The sequence below is a fragment of the Lolium perenne genome, chromosome 2 (genome assembly GCF_019359855.2).
Source record: "Lolium perenne isolate Kyuss_39 chromosome 2, Kyuss_2.0, whole genome shotgun sequence".
NCBI lineage: Eukaryota > Viridiplantae > Streptophyta > Magnoliopsida > Poales > Poaceae > Lolium > Lolium perenne.
The window spans coordinates 91,188,860-91,211,203 of NC_067245.2; the positions used below are offsets into that span (position 1 = coordinate 91,188,860).

Consider the following 22,344-nt stretch of genomic DNA (forward strand, 5'->3'; position numbering starts at 1 on the left):
CTTATTTTCTTTATTATTAGGTATAGATAGAGATAGAGATATATATAGAGATAGAGATAGAGATATTCACATCATTTTAACTTCTAACAAACTAAGTTAATATATCTTCTCCAAGCAGCGAATAGCAATAACGCGAGCTAGGTACACTACGTTGATAGGATGTTACTGTTGTGAAGACTTGTTGAACATACGTCTGTTGTGTTCGCTGATAGTCCGGAGCGTGGTGGCATCGTAGGAGACGCATTGGTGGTGGTCGGCCGTCGGTGGCGTTTGCGATGGTGCTGCTATCTCGTCGGTTGCGGTGGTTGTCGGTTTGCTCGTGCTAGGGTGAACACCGGTCCAACAACATATCTTGTCATGCACTTGCTTTTCCTCTTTGTAGACTGTAACAGTCGTGTCAGCTGCTCGCGTTGTCGGCTGGTGTTTTCTAGGATGAACCTTGTCTTATGTGTGTGCAGTTCTACCTTATAAGCTGGGTTCAACATTGTGTATCTATTTCTCAGTTAAGGACGTTATTAATTTAACGTCGGGTCTTTGATCTTTTATCTATAAAAATTGTACGTAGCTCACTTATTGATATTCATGTGTTTGGAGAAGATATACTAGCTTAGTTTGTTAGAAGTTGAAACGATGTGTATCCTCTATACATGTATTTAAAGCCTATTTGGAAATGCATGTGTATAATATAGTAAAATCCGACAACAATTAATTAAAGTGTTGTTTGGGTTGGTGGCAACCTTGTTTTGAGGCTGCTCCAGGTAACGAGTTCAAATTCCAGCATCGCTACTTTGTTTTCAGTTTTTTCTATGTTCTGACAGGTGGGACCCGCATGTAAAAAAGCAACAAGGTCACATTTGCGGGAGAAAAATATAAGGGGAGTTTTTCTTTTGCAAAAATCACAATGCCACATGGCCGCTCTCAATTGGTCATGGACCTATTTGCTCGCTCGGTGCAAGTTGTGGTACTCCAGATGCTCGTTTTCCAAGTTGTGATACTAAACTGCACGTCCAGTGCAAGTTGTGGTACCAAAAATGTATGTAAGAGCAAAGTTTAAACCCCAAGTTTTGTGTGTTTGATGACAACACTTGAGTAATCTCACCGTGTGCCTTGAGTATCATTGTTAGATTTACAAGTGCACGGTGACCTTGCTGGACACGTCAAGATCGGAAGACTGAAGCGTAGTTGATAGGTTTTCTGGTTTTGTGTGTGTATCGCGAGGTGACATGGCTGGAGAGAAAAAGGGGAGAAAACCAGTTTTAGCCAGGCCGGTACTACCGGTACCTGTAGCGGTAGTACCGCTACCCCTATAGGTACCGCCCACGGTACCGTTCTGAGTTCTGCGATGAAATTGTCCCACAGTACGAGTTGCGGTACCTCTGCAGTACCTGGAGCGGTAGTACCGCTCACGAGCGGTAGTACCGCCCAGGTACCGTAACTAGTTACGGTAGTACCGCTCTGGTACCGCTTCGAGTCCAGTAAGGTTTGGACCCTGTTGCGGTACCTCGAGCGGTACCGCGAGCGGTAGTACCGCTCTGCGTCCACATGGACCAGATCTGGGGAATTCGAACTCAGAGCGGTAGTACCGCTTACCCAAAGCGGTAGTACCGCTTAGGCAAAAACTGGACATAACGGTTGGATTTGGAGGAGCCTATTTAAGGGCTCCTTCTTGCCCAACACGATTTTATCTCTTCCCTCGCTCTCTCCTCCATTGTTGCTGAGCTTAATCCTTGAGGATCTCCTTCACCATCCAACCATTCTTGCCCAAACTTTGAGGAGTGGTGGAGGAGACCCCGATCTATAGTTCTACCAAGAGAGATTTCACCAATACTAGCTATTCCTTAGTGGATCTTGGTGGTAGGGTTCCTATGGTGGAGCATTGGAGAAGAGTTCCTATGGTGGAGCATTGGAGATGTGCAGCTATGAAGGCTAGCTTGGTGATGTACTAGCTCCATAGGGTGTTGGGAGCATCCTTGTGTGTGTGGAGCTCGCCCCAACCTTGTGAAGGAATCACCTCCTCGACCGGTGCCTTAGTGGAAGAGGGAGAGCACCTTCGTGGAGCTCTCTCGAGGAAGAAGGTGAGGCATTCCTTCGTGGTGTGGCCGTCTAGTCTCTTGTGTGAGACTAGCACCTCCTCAACGCAGACGTACTTCCTATTGTGGAAAGAACTGCGGGAAACAAACCTCACCTCGCCTCCGCGCCCCCGGTTGTCTCGCTCCTTACTCTTACTATCTTGTTGATTCCTTTACTTGTTGCACTTATCCTAGCATCATTGTAGGATCACCGCTATCGCTGAAGTTCTCACCTTTACCTTCCGTTGCACTAAAAATTGAAAAAGACTAAAACTTGTCGTAGTGACATTCACCCCCCCTCTTGTTCGCTACGATCCATTCAATGTATATAACTCATACTAGTACATCCTAATTGCCGGAGAATTAGCCCACGGGAGGTAAATTGATTATGATCTTCTCCAGCGAACCAAAGCCCAATAATAGCCTATCTCCGTGTGGCCTTGTTTCCCTTGATCAAAAGAGGTTCCGTGCTCGCCAAATCGATCCAGTCGATTGGAGTTACTAGGCAGAACAGATCAATCGATCGTGGATTGATGTCGAACCGTATGTCCCTTTTTTTCCTGTGGCTCGGTGGGCGCTGCCTGCCACCGGCCACTCCCCGCTCGCCGCCCGCCGTCTACATACGCCAGCGGCGCCAGCGCAACTGGAGATCAAAGCAAGATACGGCCTGTCCGTTGCTCCGGCGCCTCGTGCAAGTGCTGACGAACCTATTTCTGTGATACTCCCTCGAATGATTGTAACTCATACATGATATCTGTGCCTAAGGTATGTCACTCTATTTGTATTGCAATTCTATCCATATACATGTCACTGGTTAGTCTTTTATAAAATCAGATAGAAATTTTGTATCACTTTGTGTACTTTTGTAGGACTATAGAATGAGGACTGAAGGTAAGATTTGTTTCTTTTAAATAGTTAAAAATGATGAAAAAGGCAGGAATTGTTTTTCAAAGTTCATAGTATTAATGATGCAATATTTAGATAATATCTTATATGCCGTTCGTCCTATAAAAAAAACTCTTCTATGGCATTAAGTGGTTATCGGCTTTCTCGCCCCCCCTATGGTCAAATCCTGGCTCTGCCCCTGCTCCAACCCCCATTTTGAGAAGCGATCAACCAATTTGTGACCAACCGAAGACCTCTATACAATGTCACAGTTCGTTCGACAAGATTTCAGAAAAAAAACAACTTTATCTTGGAACAAGCTCTGTGAGCGACACTTCGTTTGGTGAAACCACAGCCAAGCTGCCACCGCCATGTGAGGCTCCCCGACGTTGTTCCGGGTCGGCGCTACTTGCTCGGAGACAGAAAGCCGGCTTGGACGGAGCTTGAAGTGCGGCCCCGTCACTGTTAAGGATCGCATTCACGACTGACATCGTAGGCCTGTCTGCAGGGCTCTCCTGAACACACAATAAGCCTATATGAACATACATCCCTATTTTATCTTCGGCACTACTACTGGTAAGTAACGGGTCAGCGATCTCGAGGATCGTTCCCTTGGTCCAGTGCTCCCATACCTGCATAGGATGGATTATATTGTTAGAGTGTTATTGTTGCAAGGGGTTTGAATTAGTATTTAGGTAGGGTTTACTGCTTACAAGATCAGTTACCAGGTCAACACTCTGCTCGGAATTGTAGGAGGTGCAGTTTCTTCTTCCTGTTATGATCTCTAAGACCAGAATGCCGAAGCTAAACACATCGGACTTGGTTGAATAATGCCCGCGAACAATATATTCTGGTGGCATGTATCCGCTGAAACCACAAGATATGATTACTTAGTGATCTGAAAAATAGGACGGTCTAACTTATTTCTGCAATCCCGCAGTCCACAGAATTATATCACGGCATGATTGACTTCACTTACAATGTCCCGACAACTCTGTTTGTGACATCCTTTGATTGATCCCCTTGAAACAACCTTGCCAAGCCAAAGTCTGAAATCTTCGCATTCAAATCCGAGTCTAACAGAACATTGCTTGCTTTAAGGTCTCTGTGGATTATTTTCAGCTGAGAATCTTCATGCACATATTGCAAACCTCGGGCGATTCCATTTATTATCTTGAACCTCTTCTTCCAATCAAGATCCTTTCTCTTCTCAGGATCTATAAAGAAGCAAGAAACATCAGTGAGGTTAATTTTGCGCCATTATTATAGCTCAGATTTAAATATGTTTTTGCCGCAATATCTTTAGTTTTTACCAAAGAGAATCGTGTCAAGGCTTCTGTTAGGCATGTATTCGTAGATAACGAGTTTCTCTTGTTCTTCCAAGCAAACTCCAATTAGCCTAACAAGATTTTTTGTGCTGAAGCTTCGCAACAAAAACAAGCTCTGCCTTCAACTCACCTATTCCTTGTGTTGAACCAGGGGAGAGTCTCTTCACTGCTATCTCTTGGCCATCAGGAAGAGCTCCCTGTGTGATGCAGTGATGCACAAATAGCAAACATATAAATTCACCAGAAGTCACAAGCAGTCCAAAACAACACAGAACGAGCAACATAATGATACGATTGGCACCTTATAAACTGCACCAAACCCTCCTTCCCCAAGCTTATTTTCGTCTCTAAAGTTCTCTGTTGCAGCTTCCAGTGTTTGCAGATCAAGAGTGGATAAATTGATGTTGGGAACGCTCTCCCAGTTCCCAGAATCTGTCCAATGTGACAATTATTATCTGTACAAACGAACCCCATTTCAAAAGATGACGAAGTTTGATCATTAGAATGAACTACAAAATCTATTGTCTGGAATGCATAATTATTTTATCCTATATATTTCGATAATTGATATAGTTGAACCTTGAATTGCCTTACAACTATTTTTATATTTTGTTATTAAAGAGTTGGACCTACCTATTCTCCTTCGCTTAATGATCTGCAATCTTAATAACTTACATGGTAGTATCGGCAATATTTGTTTTCTCCTCCAGCTCCAGAGACAAAAGCAGACAAAAGTGGAAACCAATGCTGCACAAACAACAGCCAATGCAACGGCTAGGATATGTGCGATTGTACTTGGTTTATTTTTTCTTCCTCCTGTAAAATGACACTAGAGTTAAATCACTTGACTACATGGAATAGGTCTATTAGTGTTTAATATAAATGTATATTTGCAACGTGCACTACATTTAGTATCCACACAATAAACTTAAAATTTGGCACCTTTCAACAAAGAAGCTCTACGAAAACTTGGTCTGATGTTCAGAACATCCCTTTGTTTACTCCATCTCGTGTGTCTTAATTACCTCTCGAATCTTTCAATCCTTGATGCTCTCAAAAGTATTTACCTCTGTGGCCAGATATGCCTGTCCATTGAGCCATTTTTGATTTTGTTGAAATATATTGCACACCCTTCTCCATTATGGAACTTTGGGTGAATTGGTCTGGGCATCAATTCATATGTAATCAGAGCTAAGTTGTCTCAACTTGAAGACCTGACCAATGCAGTAGTCGAATAAAAATTTCTGCGGACTTTCATCCATCTCACCACAATGGTCAGCTGAAGCCTAGGAGTGGTAGGGAGTGTTGAAATATAATGTCCAACTTTCTTCACAAGTTCAGACTTATGGGTGAATTCATCAATTTAGTAGAATTTTGAAAAGTTTTTTGAGAATTCTAAAATCCTTTGGATGCTTCTTCTATGTAGGCTGTTTGATTCGAAAGAAAGTAACATATTTGTTTCTTCGAATTCAGTTTGTGGATTTCCTAGGATGTATTTCATACACTCCAACTTGGATTCTTGCAGTACTCAAGATGGTATGAAAATCAAATTATGTGTTTTCCCTAATTTTGCGTTGTAGGAATCGTCTCTATAGGCCCTGAACTTTGTATGGTATTTCAACAAATATGCGGGTATCCATCAGCTGAGCTTCACTTTACTAGTAGGTAGTACCTAGTATGTATCTGCAACTAAAATATGTCTACATACATCTATATTAGAGTCAATTAATATGAACCGGAGGGAGTAGTATATTTTTTACTGAAATCTGCAACTCACCTCCATCTGGGACTATGGGTCCATCACCATCCGGCGAAGGTGCAACGGCCCATGCCGGCGCTTTGAGCTGCAAAACGGGATTGCCGAGGAATGGAGGATACAGCTCAAACCGGTAGTTGCACCGTAACCCTAGGATCTGCCCTCCCCGCCGCCTGCTGAAATGCTTTGGCATCACCCTCGTTATTTTCTCCAGGCAGTCCCTGCACTCGGCCGGTTCAATGTCCGGCCGGCACTGCGCCATTGCGTAGATTTTCGGAGCGCTCACGTCGAAGTCCTCTAGTACTCCTGTGCCGAACCGCATGGACGAGTTCAGTGCGGCGTAGTCGGAGACAGCAGCAAGGAGAACACCTACGGTGGCGTCGAAGGTTGCCGCTGGAGAGGTGACGCTCGCCCCGTTGGGTACGATCTGCCGTTTGGTGTTGTCGGCGGAAGCAAGGAAGTTCTGGTAGGAGAAGCGGAGGTAGCAGTGCTCGTAGTAGACGGTGGCGTCCATGTTGTAGGAACACGCCTGCTGCGCGTCCCGGAAGGCGTTGCCGATGCAGTCGGCGCACGCGGACGTGTTGGTGGTGTCGCCGCGGCAGAGCGTGAGCGCGTACACCGTGTTCGGGATGGCCCCGGCGGCGCCGGTGGAGAAGAGGGTGGGAGAGGAGGAGGCGTTAATGGGAAGGACGGAGGAGAGCTGCTCTAGGCTTGATTGGAATTCGCTGTTCGCGGTGTAGTTCCGGCTATTGTCGCATTCTTGCCGTAGCACGTCGCTGGAGACGAGGTGCGCGAGAAAGGGGACGGCGAGGATGCAGAGGTAGCACCAGAGTTGGTGCGAGATCATGGTGATAGCCAGGTGGTGGTGTGCGTCTGAGACAACAAGATACAGCGGGTGCAGAAGAGACAAGGAATGTGACTTTATAGGCTGGCTTGGGAGTTGGGAATTCTAGTGACATGACACTACGAACAGTTTGATTTGCACAGAGGAGATCTAGTTTAGTGCACTGCTTGTTTACTTCGGGTCAGAAGCATGAAAATATTAATATCAAGAGATAGCCGGCGGCTCATAATCATAGAGGAATAAAGAAATTCGGTACTGTAGATGAATTGTTGACGTCGATGACCAATGGTAGTTCAGGGGGGAGTTGGATTCTCTGATCTTTCTGCTGCGAGCATGTCATGCCTGATTGATCGGTGTTAACTTTCGTAGGGGCCGTGTTGAACGCCGATAAAGGAACAATATTCCCACAAATGGAATTTTATGTAGGAGTAGTGTTGACTATTGATGAATCAAGCTGAACAAGTCATCGTTCTTCAGAACAGCGTTCTTTCAGTTATTGGGGCTATCCCTTTCAGAAATGGAAGAAACGAGTTCTTAAAAAGATATGATGCAGGCACTGGGCGAGAATTTGTTCGAACAACCAGATTCTCTACCTAGTCCTGAAAGCAGCTGGCCGTCTGATGCCGAACCCGTCACGACACGCGTCCACAAATGAAATTTTATATAGGAATAGTGTTGACTATTGATGAATCAAACTGAATGAGTCATGGTGCCACGACCATTTCTCAGAACTTCCTTCTTCCAGTTCTGTTTCAAACGGGAGCGACCTCTTTTAGAAATTAGAAAGGGTTTCTTTGAAGAAAAAAAGGGACAATATGCCATTTTTACGTTGTCATACTGGCAAGTGGCTACTACCGAGGGTAAGAACATAGGAGGATTGACTAAGTTACGCGAATCTTCGGGGTAGCGTCAGCCCGTAGATCTTCGGGGTGCTCACGTCGAAGTCCTCTACTCCTGTGTTGAACAAGATGGACGAGTTCAGCACGGTGTAGTCTATGACAACGGTGAGGAGGAGACCCACGGTAGCATCGAAGGTTGCCACCGGAGAGTTACTCGATGTTGGGCATGATGTGCCATTTAGGGTTGTCAGTGGAAGCCAAAAGCGGAGGTAGCAGGACTCGTAGTAGATGGTTGCGTCCATGTAGAACGGGCACGCCTGCTGCGCGTCCCGAAAGGCGTCACCGATGCAGTCCGTGCATGCGGATGCATTGATGGTATTGCCACAGCAGAGTGTGAAGGCCTACACTGTTTTTCGGGATGTCCCCGAGGACGCCCGTGGAGAAGAGGGCGGTAGAAGAGGAGGCGTTAATGGGAAGGGTGGAGGATAACTGCCTTAGGGCCTGTTTGTTTGGGCTGTGGCTGGCTGGCTGTGGGGGGAAAGCTGCTGCGCAGAGAAAGCTGCTGTGCAGGAAAAGCTGCTGTGTCGAGTTTCACTGTTTGGCAACTTAACTGGCTGTCTAGCTGTGAACAGATGAATTATCTAAAATACCCTTCAAATTGGTAGAACATTCTTTTCTTGATATAAATATATAAACACGCACACTAAATAATTTATTATAGTCTACTTTTGCTGATCATGTACCAAACATGAGAATAACAAATGGAGATGCTTTTTCTTTGCGGGGAAACAAATCAAGATGCTGACGGAAGCGTACAAAACTGGTACTAGTACTAGTACGCACTAACAGATCAAGTGCTATATCGTGAGCAGGGCTACTATGAAAAGAAGCAGCGCAAGTACACGAAGCTTGGACGGACGGACGCGGAGAAGATTCAAGCCCTGCGCTCGGTAGCCAGAGCCCCGCGAAAGTCCGCTGGCGGTCAAGCCCTGCGCTGCCGGAGACCATAGCTCCGGTCAAGCACCTGCCGCTGCCGCGAATCACGAGCAGCCCTATCGATCTGGGATAGCGGGAGTCGAGCGAGGAGCCGAGGACAGCAGGAGACCGGCGAATCGGCGACGGCTAGGGGGAATGGCGAAGGGGAGGAGGTCTGATGTCGAGGACGAGGACGGTCGCCGGCGGGAGTCGAGAGGAAGACGTCTGGACGGTCGCTGTGTGGAACGACCGGTTCGGTCAGGGAGCCAGAGAGTAGATGGGCTGCTCTTAATTATCGGTGGGGTGGCAATCTGCTGTAAATACTTCCAAACGAAATGGGCAAGTTTGAAAAACGATTCGACTGTTAGAGGCAAAGCTGCGGGAAGCACCCAAAAGCACCTCAAGACGTGCTTTTTTATCTTTGCCTATACGCGGCTTTGGCTTTGGCAAAGCCAGTTTCCAAAGTACCCCGTTTGGTTGGATTGGCTAGCTTTTTTCACTGGAAAGCCAGAAAAAGCCCAAACAAACACCCCCTTAGGTTTGATAGGAAGGTGTTGTTCACGGTGTAGTTCCCATTGTTGTTACATTCTTGCAACAGCACATCGCAGGAGAAGAGCTGCGCGAGGAAGGGGAATGACAAGGGTGGAGATGTATCACGGGATTTTGTGCAAGACCAAACTAAATAAGTCATCGTTGCCACGACCATTTCATTAGAACTGCCTTCTTTCAGTTATTTCAATCTGGAGCAATCCCTTTCAGAAATTAGAAAGGGCTATTCGCAAAAAAAATATTAGAAAGGCATTCTTACAAAAAAAAAAGCATCTTCCAGCAACATTACAAGAAAATGTAATACTGGCAACATTTTCTAGATAGATTACAAGAAAATGCCATAGAAATTACAAGAAAAATCCAGCCCAACATGACTAAAATGATCGAGTATATATCTTCAGAATCTTCTACAAATTGTGTTAAGTTTCAAAATCACATACATTCCGCTATTTTTTTATGCAATCACGTAGAATAAAAGCAATGCAAGCAAGAAGCTCAATTATCTACCATCCGGTGGTGATCCAGTCAAAATATTTCCGCTGTGCGGTTCCTCTCACTCTCGATCTTCTCCTTTGTTCCTAAAATAAGTAGGCTTCTTTGGGTCAGGCAAGCTTGTGCTCTCATTCATAAGCAGTGAGATAGCATCCGAGATTGTAGGGTGATCTTAGCGTTGTCTTGCACGCACATCAACCCGACATTAATGAATCTCATAATCTCTATGCTTGGATTCTTAATGTCTAAGCATGGGTCAATGAGCTCAAACCATTTTTCCCTTTTCCATAATAGCCAAACCTGAAAATGGGTGATGATGATGAAATTAACTAGCAGTGGTAGCCCAGTGTAATAAGAGTGGAAACAATGTTGGGAAAATCAACAATAAAGCGCCGCACCGCTCTCTCGTCCTTGCGGCGGAAAAAAAATACATTTGTCTCTTGAGGAACCACACACCGCATGCTACTTATTGCTTCGTGGAATTGTCGTCGTGGTGAACGAGCAGATGCCATAGGATGGCTTGAGTTGGGGCCGGATGGACGCAAGAGGATTCGGGGGAGGGTTTGTGACTAGATGGGACGAACTTCCGGATGCTTTCCTCAAGAACACAGCCAAAGGCAAGGGTGCGAGAAGAAACACAAGAGGAAGAACTCTGCTCTAGATCACTATCTTCATTGATCTCAACATGGTTACAGGTTTCTGGTTACAAGATTTCCCTAGAGACTGAGCATCATCCAACCTCACGTGCCCGTAAGAGGCTATGCCCCCTCTCCTTATATAGGGGAGAGGGTGACTTACAGAACAAGAAACCCTAATGGCATCTTTGACTGGACAAACTACTTTACAAAGTAACTTTAATCATAGATGACGCCGGGGTCTTCTTTAATCAGGGAGGCTGACGTCCTCCGGCTTCTTTCAGCGTCATCCCTCTCTTTGGCGCCAGGGCTTCGATTAAAGCCACTTTGCTTACCTCAGCCTTGTCCTCTAGCTCTAAAGAGAATCTTTGACCAGTCTTGCCGACATGCTCTTCCTTCCGGTAGCTTCTTCATCTGGTTCCGGTATACCCCTCTGGGGATACCGGTCTGCCTTTACTTAGCCAAGCTCTTATCTTTGTGCTCCGGTAAGAATATTAAACCGGTATCTCGATGGCTCGAACCATCCGATTTGACATGCCTTTGGCATACCGGGGGTCATCCCCCCAACATTAGTCCCCGAAGCTGGTATAGTCTGACGGATTCTATCCTACAGACCATGCCAGGTTCTCATATCATAGGATACCGGTTTAATCTTTTTGGCGCTAAGCTTGGATCCGGCATCTTTGCCCGGACTCACGTTTTCTCTCTTTGCAAGGTATCTTCCGGTATGTTTTTCTCTGGTATCTTAGCCATTAACTCTCTCCTCGGCGAAGTCGAGAATTTCTCGGGTCCCGCGCCTGTCAGTGACATGCGCACTGTTAACTGACGCGCTAGTGTCAGGGGTCACTTCCCTTTGACTTCCGCGCGCGTATTAAATGCCTCACAGCGGATCCCAGTCGCCACTCCGGATCCGTGTGTACCTCTTTGTGGCCTTCCCTTTTTACGCGTGTATCACCGCGCCACGTGGCGGCCCGTGGTGCGAACCATCGCGGCCCGCGGAGCGAACCGCTGCGGCCCGACGGTTTTTGGCCCATCTCTTTCTTCCTTTATAAGCCAGAACCGCCGCCTCTTCTTCCTCTTCTCGCATTCTCCGCTCTCTCGCGCACAGTGCCATTTGCTCTCTGCGCCTCCGCTGCTCTCCGTCCGCCGTTCTCCGCTCGAGCCTCGCCGCCCGATGAACTTGCTCCGCTTCTTCGCCGGACTTCACCGCGCGGAGATTCTTCACAGCGCTCCTCTCGCGACCGCCGCATTCACGCTTCTTCGAGCTCTTCTCCGCTCCGCCGTCGACGGAACTCCCCGGCGACCGCAGGCTCGCCACTTCACCGGCGGACCCCTTCTACTGCGACTCCGCTGCCCCAGGTTAGGTTTAATCTGAGTTTACTCCTCTTTTGCTTGCTTTCTAGATCTTGGGTCGGTAGTGTATTTACTTCTCCTTTTCTTTTGCTTTTTCTCTTACTCGTAGATCTTCACGTGGGTGTAGATCTTGGGATTCTTGTTTTTCCGCATCCACACTCATGTCTAGCGAAGAGTCCTCTTCCGCTTCATCTTCCTCTGCCTACTCCTCCGATAGCCTGCATAGCCAATCTTCTGATAGATCAACCGCCGATCCTGTTCCGATGGATACCGACTCCGGTAGCCACCAAGAATCCGGTAGCTCTAGCCAAGCTTCCAGTGTAGATCCTTCCGGTGTCACACGTGGAGCCTGGATGGGCTCCAACGTTACCCAATATGAGATTGACTGGCTATACCGGTCCCGTAGGATTCCGGAGGGAGTAACCTGCCGGCTTCCTGGCGACGAGATTGAACCGGTGCTCGAGCCCGGTGAACACGTCGTTTTCCTTGCTCACTTTGAGCGCGGCTTCGGCCTTCCTGTCTCCGAGTTCTTCCGGAAGTTCTTAGATTTTTACGAACTTCAACCTCATCATCTTCCCGGCAACGCCGTTTTTTACCTTTCTTGCTTTGCCACCTTCATGGAGGCTTATATCGGCATTCGTCCCACTCGTGAGACGTTTGCCCGCTTCTTTGCTCTACGGATCAATTCCGTTCAGGGCAAGGAAATCCCTAAGCCCAAACCCCCCGTGCAGTGCGGGTCTTGTATCATCGGCTCCCGCCAAGGGAGCCCTTTCTTCAAATTTTCCGGTCTCGAGTCATGCCGGCTATGGCAAGGGACCTTTTTCTACGTGAAGAACAACGGCGCCGCAAATCTCATCGATCTGCCGCCTTTCAACCCGGCGCCGCCCAGTAGAGCCAACTGGAGCTACAACCCGAAGTCGGATCATATCGAAACCAACCGGGTGGTACGCTTCATGGCGAACCTGATGAAGGAGACTAACATCTGCTTCGATGATATTATCCGCACCTTCATCTCGCGCCGGGTGCTTCCTCTCAAGCGCCGGCAGCACAAGATGAGCGAGATGTATGGTCCTGGTGATCCCACCAAGATCACCAGCCTTCCTCTCAGCAAGAAGGACGTCGTCCGCAAGGCTAGGCAGATCTGCCAGACTGCCATGCCGGATGATTGGGAATGGGGCCTCCAGCCTCTCAGTACTACTAACCCTCCGACCCAAGAAGTAAGAGATTACGCAACTCGGGTCGGCTTACCGGTAACTTTTATGCTGTTGTTAACCTTCTTTTTACTTGCTACAGGCCAAGGACCGCTTCCCCTCTATTCACGCAGAGCGACGAGGCCCCTGCGTGAAGCATGCCCTAGATTCTGTTGACCCGGATCCTTTCATCCGTTGGCAGGACCTGAAGATGGGCAAGACCAAAGCTTCGCGCCTTGGCGGGTCCGTGCCGGAACCATCCGGTTCCTCGGACGACCTGACCTTGCTCGAGGTACTTTTCTTTTTCGATTTCTTATAATTTTTTCATTATTGCTCCTTAGTAGATATTCTCTTAGCTAGCTCGAACCCGCAGATCCACGAGCATGCGCCGCCCCTGCGAGCCGAGGCCGGTCGAGAGTTCGTGGACAAGCTCATGGCCCAGGGCCAGAAGAACAAGGTGCCGGCATCTGACGCCGGTTCCAGCCAGGCCCCTCCCCCGAAGCGCTTCCGGATGGAGCCTTTGGCGAAGAAGGAAGTAGGTGTGAGGTGCTACAAGCGCAAGCAGATGCCGACCTCCCCTGGGTAAGCTCCCGTTTTCTTGCTTGTTTCTTTTTATCAAGTTCTTTTGCCGGTTGCTTTTTTCCAACTCTTTTCTTTTTCTTTCGTTCAGCCCTGCGCTCAAGCTTGGCCCAAGGCCTGAGGGCTCTGAAGGTACCGTGAGGACCTCAACCCCTCCTCCTCACTCAAGCCCGACACCATCTGGTGCCGGCAACATCTCTGCCTCCCCTGTGGGGGGCACTTCAAGTTTGGGGCGCGCAGCCCCTACACCGCCAGAACACCGCGCGGAGGAGGACTTTGTCTCCCCTCCTGAAAATCAAGACACCGGCGCCAGCAACATCGGCGCCGAGGAAGAAGCTGCCGGGCGGGCGGAACCTCTGGTTCCTCCCGTCCTTGAAAAGAAGAAGAAGAAGAAGACTTCCGTGCCGGAAACTTCCGTGCCGGAAAGCTCCAACTTGGGTGACGCGCCCAGCGCTCCCCCTTCTCCAAAAACTGCTCCGACGCCACCGCCGGAAGCTCCTCGCACAGAGCCATCCGGCGCCACTCCAACTCCGCCGCCGCCCAAGACCTCAAACCTCATCAAGGGAAAGGCGACGGCCTCCAACGCCCCCTCCGGCGATCCGCAGCCCTTAGTGATGCACGTTTCCCGCGCCGCCAGCGCTGCCAGCGAGAAGGCCACCGGCCTGATTGGCCGGATCATCGAGTTCAAGCGTGAAGGCCGGGAGCTGGGGCACTTGCTGCCCTACGCGCAAAAATGGAACGCCGCGGACATGTCTCCGGCGACCCGCGGCATGGGCAAGGACAGGCTGCCGGCGCCTGACCCTGTTGGAGACCGGTCTGCTGAGGAGCACTTCATGCGGCTTCGTCGGGCCGTCAAAGAGCTGGACAGCGTGTGGTATGATGCCACGAACAACCTGATGGTAAGTTCCACCAACTTTTTTCAATTCTTGCCGGTTTCTCTCCTTGCGGATCTTTTCTGTCTTTTCTTTAACTTCATGCCAGTTTCTCTTTTTGCTGAACCTTGTCTATCTTCCCAGTCCCCGAGTTTTGTGTTGAGAGTGTAGCTCTTAGCACGAAACTTAGGTAGAAAACGCGCGAAACCGGCATAGCCAGTCCCCGAGTTTCGGGTTAAGATCTTTGTTCTTAGCGCGAAACTTAACTTAGAAACGCGCGAAACCAGCATAGCCAGTCCCCGAGTTTCGGGTTAAGATCTTTGTTCTTAGCGCGAAACTTATCTTATCTCTTTTTTCTTGAACAGACCACGGCTGACGCTCGGAAGGTCCTCTTTGAGGAGCTTCTCTGGGAGCACCGGGATCTTGCTGAGGCACACGACAAGTGCCAAGGTAAATTTTTTGTACCTCCGGCATCTTCTTACCGGAAAGCTTTCTTTCTCTTAACACTTATGATTTTTTGTTTAACAGTCATCCCAGAAGCTTCTATTGAGGCCCTCAAGGCCCAGCTTGCCGCCGCCAAAGGTACCGCTTTCTTTTTTCCGGTTTACTTGCTTTTCTTTTTATCTTTACCAGTACAACTTTGTTAACATCTTCTTTTTCGGGTTCCAGAGGAGAAGGACCAGCTTATCCAGCAGCATCAGGAAGAGCTGAGCGCCCAGAGGACCGCCTCCAAGGAGCTCAAGGACCAGCTTATCCAGCTTGGCCTTGACCACCACAAGGCGCTGAAGGCTGCCGAAGCCGATGCGGTGACCAAGCTGCACGAAGCGCTGGAGGATGCCGGCAACTCCAACATGGTGTTGCAGGCTGAGCTGGAGGAGCTTGCCAAGGCGCGGAAGGCTGCTGAGGACAAGGCCGCGCGGCTGGAGGCGGAGCGGAAGCAGCATGACCTTCTGGTCACGCAGACTGATGCGCTTGCCTTCCTTAAGCTTCTTCCTTTTTCTTTCCGGTTTCTGTTTACAAGCTTATTTCTTCCGGTTGCATTTTCTTAGCCTCTTTCCTTCTCCGTGTAGGTCTCTTCCCGGACTCCCAGGCGTTTGCCATGAAGAGGGTTGAAGAGCACCGGGTTGCCCAGGCCTGTGAGAATCTTGCTGCGCCATGGGACCCCTATGACCATCTGGTTGCGCTGAACGCGCGGGTTTCCCATATGCGCGCCATAGATCGGAACCTTTCCGACATCCCTGACGTGGCTACCCAGCTCTTCAGGACTCTCTGGCCTGGAGAAGTGGTGCCAGACACCTTCTCCCTTATCAGCGACCGCCTCAAGGGTGCCGGCAGAAGGATCCGGGAGTGGCAGTGCTCTGCTGCCCATGCCGGGGCAGACTCTGCGCTCCGCGTCGCCTGCTCCTGGTACCTGGAGCTGGACCTGGACGCCCTCGTCGGAGTGCGCGAAGATGCTGAAACCGATCGGGACCTGGTCCTCACCGCTAAGCGGCAGGATCGTGCGTACCACATCGCGGAGTATGCCGACGTGCGCACCTTCATCCCCCTCCTCCAGACATCAAAGATTATCTGAGCGACGAGGAGGAAGGTGAAGGCGACGAGGAGGCCGGAGCCGACGACGAGCCTCTGGATGGTCCTGGTGCTGGCGATGCTCCTCCGGAAGCCCCTGCTGCCTGAGCCTCTGCCGTTATCTGTTTACTTATGAAATGCTCGTTGGTCCTGTCTGACTCAAAACATTGTTGGTTAAATTCTACCCCGGTATACCGGGGTTCGTGATGTAAAACTCTAAATTCCCCTTTTGGTTGTGGCACAACAGTTTTATGCCGGTATGTTATACCGGTAGTTAATTATCTTATGTTTGCCTTAACATATTTGCTTATTGTTTTGCTTTTATCCTGCACTGCAAAGATTTCAAAATTGTTTCTGCATCCAATTCGATGCACACTTGCCTTTTTCACCTTGGCTCTGCCTGCCTTCTCTGGGCGTTCTTTGGCGTATGAGCGCAAGGTTCTTTTACCAAACAAGCATTTTCTTGAACTTAGAAATAACTTCGAAATTTTGCAAAAAACCGGCTTAACCGGGGTTAGTTAAACTTTTCCGGATTGCTTGTTCCCACTCTCTCTTTTCGCAGTTCGCGTGCTTAGTTGCTACCGGTTTATCTTGCTTGCCATGAAGCCGGGTTGCGGACAGCAGCAGAGTCGAAGACTCCGGTAGGTTTAGCACACTACTAAACCGGAAAGAAAAAATGTTCACTAAGCAACCGGTGAACTGAAAAAGTAAACATGTTGCATGCAGCTTAGGTAGGTGATGTCTACGGGAGCCTTTATTCTTGTAGACAGTGTTGGGCCTCCAAGAGCAGAGGTTTGTAGAACAGCAGCAAGTTTCCCTTAAGTGGATCACCCAAGGTTTATCGATCTCAGGGAGGAAGAGGTCAAAGATATCCCTCTCAAGCAACCCTGCAACCACAAAGCAAGAAGTCTCTTGTGTCCCCAACACACCTAATACAATAGGTGCACTAGTTCGGCGAAGAGATAGTGAGATACAAATAATATGGATGAGTATGAGTGAATATAGCAATCTGAATAAATTATGGCAGCGAGCAAACATGTAACAAAACAGTAAACAAACGGAGATTCGATGCTTGGAAGCAAGGCCTAGGGATCCTGCTTTCACTAGTGGACACTCTCAACAATGATCACATAATAGGACTACTCTACACCCTCTTGTTGGATGATGAACACCATTGTGTAGGGTTACACGAACCCTCAATGCCGGAGCTAACAAGCTCCACAATATTCAATGTTCATATTTAAATAACCTTAGAGTGTAAGATAGATCAACACAACTACACCGAGAACTAACATAGCATGCACACTGTCACCATCACACTATGAAGGAGGCATAGATCACATCAATACTTATCATAGCAATAGTTAACTTCATAATCTACAAGAGATTACAATCATAGCATAAACCAAGTACTAACACGGGGCACGCACTGTCACCATTACACCGTGCAGGAGGAATAGACTACTTTAATAACATCACTAGAGTAGCACATAGATAGTATTCAACTTGATCACAAAGAGAGAGAGATGAACCACATAGCTACAGCGGAGCCCTCAGCCTCGGGGGTGAATTACTCCCTCCTCATCATGGGGGCAGCGATGGAGGTGAAGATGGCGGTGGAGACGGCGGTGGAGATGGCTCCGGGGGCAATTCCCCGTCCCGGCAGGGTGCCGGAACAGCGACTTCTGTCCCCCGAATTGGAGTTTCGCGATGTGGCGGCGCCCCTGGAGTCTTTCTGGAGTTTCGTCAATCGGTGTCGAAGTTTTAGGTCACGACGGCTTAAATAGGCGAAGAGTCGGAGTGGGAAGAGTCCCGAGGGGCCCACACCATAGGGTGGGGTGACCACCCTCCAGGCCGCGCCGGCCTATGAGGAGGAGGCCCTGGGCCTCCCCCTGGCTTGCCCTTCTGGCTCCGTCAGTCTTCCGGTGAAATAGAATTTCTGTAATTTTTCTAGATTTTTCCGAGCACTTTGGTTTTTGGGCCTTTTCTGCAATAAACAGACATAATAAACAGAAACTGGCACTGTGGCATCTTGTTAATAGGTTAGTCCAATAAATGCCATAATATGATATAAAGTGCAAGCAAAACATGTAGGTATTGTCATAAAACAAGCATGGAACATCAGAAATTATAGATACGTTGGAGACGTATTAGCATCCCCAAGCTTAGTTCCTACTCGTCCTCGAGTAGGTAAACGTTAAAAGATAATTTCTGAGGTGACATGCTACCAACATAATCTTAATCATACTATTGTAAAGCATATGAGATGAATGCAGCGATTCAAAGCAATGTTAATGCAATGAGTAAACAATTGAATCATATAGCAAAGACTTTTCATGAATAGTACTTTCAAGACAAGCATCAATAAGTCTTGCATAAGGGTTAACTCATAAAGCAATAAATTCATAGTAGAGACATTGAAGCAACACAATGGAAGATTAAGTTTCAGCGGTTGCTTTCAACTTGTAACATGTATATCTTATGGATAGTTGTCAATGCAAAGAAATATAACAAGTGCAATAAGCAAGTATGTAAGAATCAATGCACAGTTAATACAAGTGTTTGCTTCTAAGATGGAGAGAAATGGGTAAACTGACTCAACATAAAAGTAAAAGAATGGCCCTTCGCAGAGGGAAGCATTGATTGCTATATTTGTGCTAGAGCTTTTTATTTTGAAAACAAGAAGCAATTTTGTCAACGGTAGTAATAAAGCATATGTATCATGTAAAATATATCTTATAAGTTGCAAGTCTCATGCATAGTATACTAATAGTGCCCGCACCTTGTCCTAATTAGCTTGGACTACCGGGATTATCGCAATGCACATGTTTTAACCAAGTGTCACAAAGGGGTACCTCTATGCCGCCTGTACAAAGGTCTAAGGAGAAAGCTCGCATTGGATTTCTCGCTATTGATTATTCTCAACTTAGACATCCATACCGGGACAACATAGACAACAGATAATGGACTCCTCTTTTATGCATAAGCATGTAGCAACAATTAATTTTTCTCATATGAGATTGAGGTTATATGTCCAAAACTGAAACTTCCATCATGGATCATGGCTTTAGTTAGCGGCCCAATGTTCTTCTCTAACAATATGCACGCTCTAACCATAAGGTGGTAGATCGCTCTTACTTCAGACAAGACGAACATGCATAGCAACTCACATGATATTCAACAAAGAGTAGTTGATGGCGTCCCCAGGAACATGGTTATCGCACAACAAGCAACTTAATAAGAGATAAAGTGCATAAGTACATATTCAATACCACAATAGTTTTTAAGCTATTTGTCCCATGAGCTATATATTGCAAAGGTAGAGGATAGAAATTTAAAGGTATCACTTCAAGCAATTTACTTTGGAATGGCGGAGAAATACCATGTAGTAGGTAGGTATGGTGGACTCGAATGGCATAGTGGTTGGCTCAAGGGTTTTGGATGCATGAGAAGTATTGCCTCTCGATACAAGGCTTAGGCTAGCAAGGTTGTTTGAAGCAAACACAAGCATAAACTAGTACATCAAAACTTACATAAAAGACATATTACAAGCATTATAAGACTATACATCGTCTTCCTTGTTGTTCAAACACCTCACTAGAAAATATCTAGACTCTAGAGAAACCACTCATGCAAACCAAATTTTAACAAGCTCTATGTATTTCTTCACTAATAGGTTCAAAGCATATGATGCAAGAGCTTAAACATGAGCACAACAATTGCCAAGTATCAAGTTATTCAAGACATCATACCAATTACTACATGTAGCATTTTCCGTTTCCAACCATATAACAATTAACGAAGCAGTTTCAACCTTCGCCATGAAAATTAAAAGCTAAGAACACATGTGTTCATATGAACCAGCGGAGCGTGTCTCTCTCCCACACAAGCATTTATTCAAACAAAAAAAAAAAACAAGAAACATACAGACGCTCCAAGTAAAGTACATAAGATGTGACCGAATAAAAATATAGTTTCAGGGGAGGAACCTGATAATTTGTCGATGAAGAAGGGGATGCCTTGGGCATCCCCAAGCTTAGACGCTTGAGTCTTCTTGAAATATGCAGGGATGAACCACCGGGGCATCCCCAAGCTTAGAGCTTTCACTCTCCTTGATCATAGTATATCATCCTCCTCTCTTGACCCTTGAAAACTTCCTCCACACCAAACTCGAAACAACTCATTAGAGGGTTAGTGCATAATCAAAAACTCACATGTTCAGAGGTGACACAATCATTCTTAACACTTCTGGACATTGCTTAAAGCTACTGGAAGTCAATGGAACAAAGAAATCCATCCCTCATAGCAAAAGAGGCAATGCGAAATAAAAGGCAGAATCTGTCAAAACAGAACAGTCCGTAAAGACGAATTTTATTGGGGCACCAGACTTGCTCAAATGAAAATGCTCAAATTGAATGAAAGTTGCGTACATATCTGAGGATCACTCACGTAAATTGGCATAATTTTCTGAGTTATCTACAGAGAATTTTGCCCAGATTCGTGACAGCAAAGAAATCTGTTTCTGTGCAGTAATCCAAATCTAGTATGAACTTTACTATCAACGACTTTACTTAGCACAACAAAACATAAAACTAAGATAAGGAGAGGTTGCTACAGTAGTAAACAACTTCCAAGACTCAAATATAAAACAAAGTACTGTAGTAAAATAACACATGGGTTATCTCCCAAGAAGTTCTTTCTTTATAGCCATTAAGATGGGCTCAGCAATTTTAATGATCCACTCGCAAGAAATAGTATTTAAAGCAAAAAAAAAACTTCAAGAGGCAAATTCAAAACACATTTAAGCCTAACATGCTTCCTATGCAGAGGAATCTTGTACACAAATGAATTCATGAAGAACAAAGTGACAAGCATAAGAGGATAAAACACGAGTAACTTCAAGATTCTCAACATAAAGAGGGGAAACTTAATATTATTAAGATGCATATAACCATATTTACCTCTCTCATAATAACTTTCAGTAGCATCATTGATGAAATCCACAATATACCCATCACTTAAAACATTCTTATCATGGTTCATATGCATAGAAGTATCATTAATTTTGGCATAAGAAGAGTTATTCTCATTAATAGTAATTGGAGCAAGATTATTATCAAGAATTTGAACATGATAAACAAGTTGCATATTAAAAGAATTGTTTTTGGTAATCCAATCATGACTATGACAAGTTTCATAAGAGTAGTTATAACCTATATTATAGCATTCTTTATAATAATCATCAAAGATCGGAGGCATAGTGTCATCATAAGAAATAGAATAGTTATCTTTCACAGTCGGTTTATCTATGACCATACCATCGTTGTTATTAGAAGGAGATGTATCAAACACATAATGATCAGTAGCAAAAGGATTTTCAAACACCTCTTCCCCAAGCTTAGAGCTTTCTATATCATTATGGGAGGAAGCATGGATAGCACTGACACTATGGCAATTATTATCATCATCATTTTCAGAATTAGTTTCCCAGAGATTTGCAATATCAAAAGTAGTGTGCTCATTCAAATCATGATCTCTAATGTATGTAAAGGGCATAGGAAGATCATCATATTTAGATTCATTATCACAATAATCATTAGGAGCAACATACTTACGGTTACTTAGCGTTATCTCATTCACGCGGGGATACGCCGTTACCTCTTTCTTTTTATTCTCCTTCTTCTTCTTCTTCTTCTTCTTCGTTCCCTTCTTCTTCTTCTTCTCTTCCTTCTCCTCATTTCCTTCTTTAGGAGGAAGAGGCTTGAAGGGTGGCTTGTCCGCATAACCTGATTTACTTTTAGAAACAATAGAAGAAACTTGGGAGGATTCCTCCTTTTCATTAATTAGTTCAAAACACATGGCGGTCCTATCATATTTTGGCAAGGTGTCATCTTCTAAAATATTTTGTATGTAAGTATTTGTATGGCTATTATCAATGCAATAAGAAAAACACCCATGCAGGACATCATCAATATCAAGATCACTCATATGTAACAAAGAGATTTTTCTCGACAGTTCTTCACACCCCAAAAATAAAGTAAGTTCATCATGCTGATTAGGAGTAATTTCATCATCACAATACAAATTTGCAGCACTCATTGGGTTCAAATTATCATTGGAGGAGCATTGAAAATTAAAATGACCCACTTCATGGCAAACTTCACAAATAAAAGGATAGAGGGCACAAACTTTTTTACCAAGATCATCTAGAGCCCTAAGCCACTTTCTAGTTTTTTCATTAATATGATGGATGCAATATTCATCTTTGACTTGATTAATTCCACAAGGTCTATGCATTCCACAAAAATTAACATGCTTATAGGAAATAGCATTCTTAGGAGTTTGAGCATGCTTATTGCAATAATTAACAACAATTTCATTCTTCATGCAAGCCTCTTTAAAAGGTTCA

The 22,344-nt window shown here is 46.1% G+C and overlaps 2 pseudogenes; both read right to left on the bottom strand.

The window, feature by feature from the left end:
• Positions 1 to 3,170: 3,170 nt before the first annotated feature.
• Positions 3,171 to 6,978, bottom strand: LOC127330120 (cysteine-rich receptor-like protein kinase 6; annotated as a pseudogene).
• Positions 6,979 to 9,510: 2,532 nt separating this feature from the next.
• LOC127333239 (cysteine-rich receptor-like protein kinase 18) overlaps positions 9,511 to 22,344 on the bottom strand; it is a 49,104-nt pseudogene continuing 36,270 nt past the window's right edge.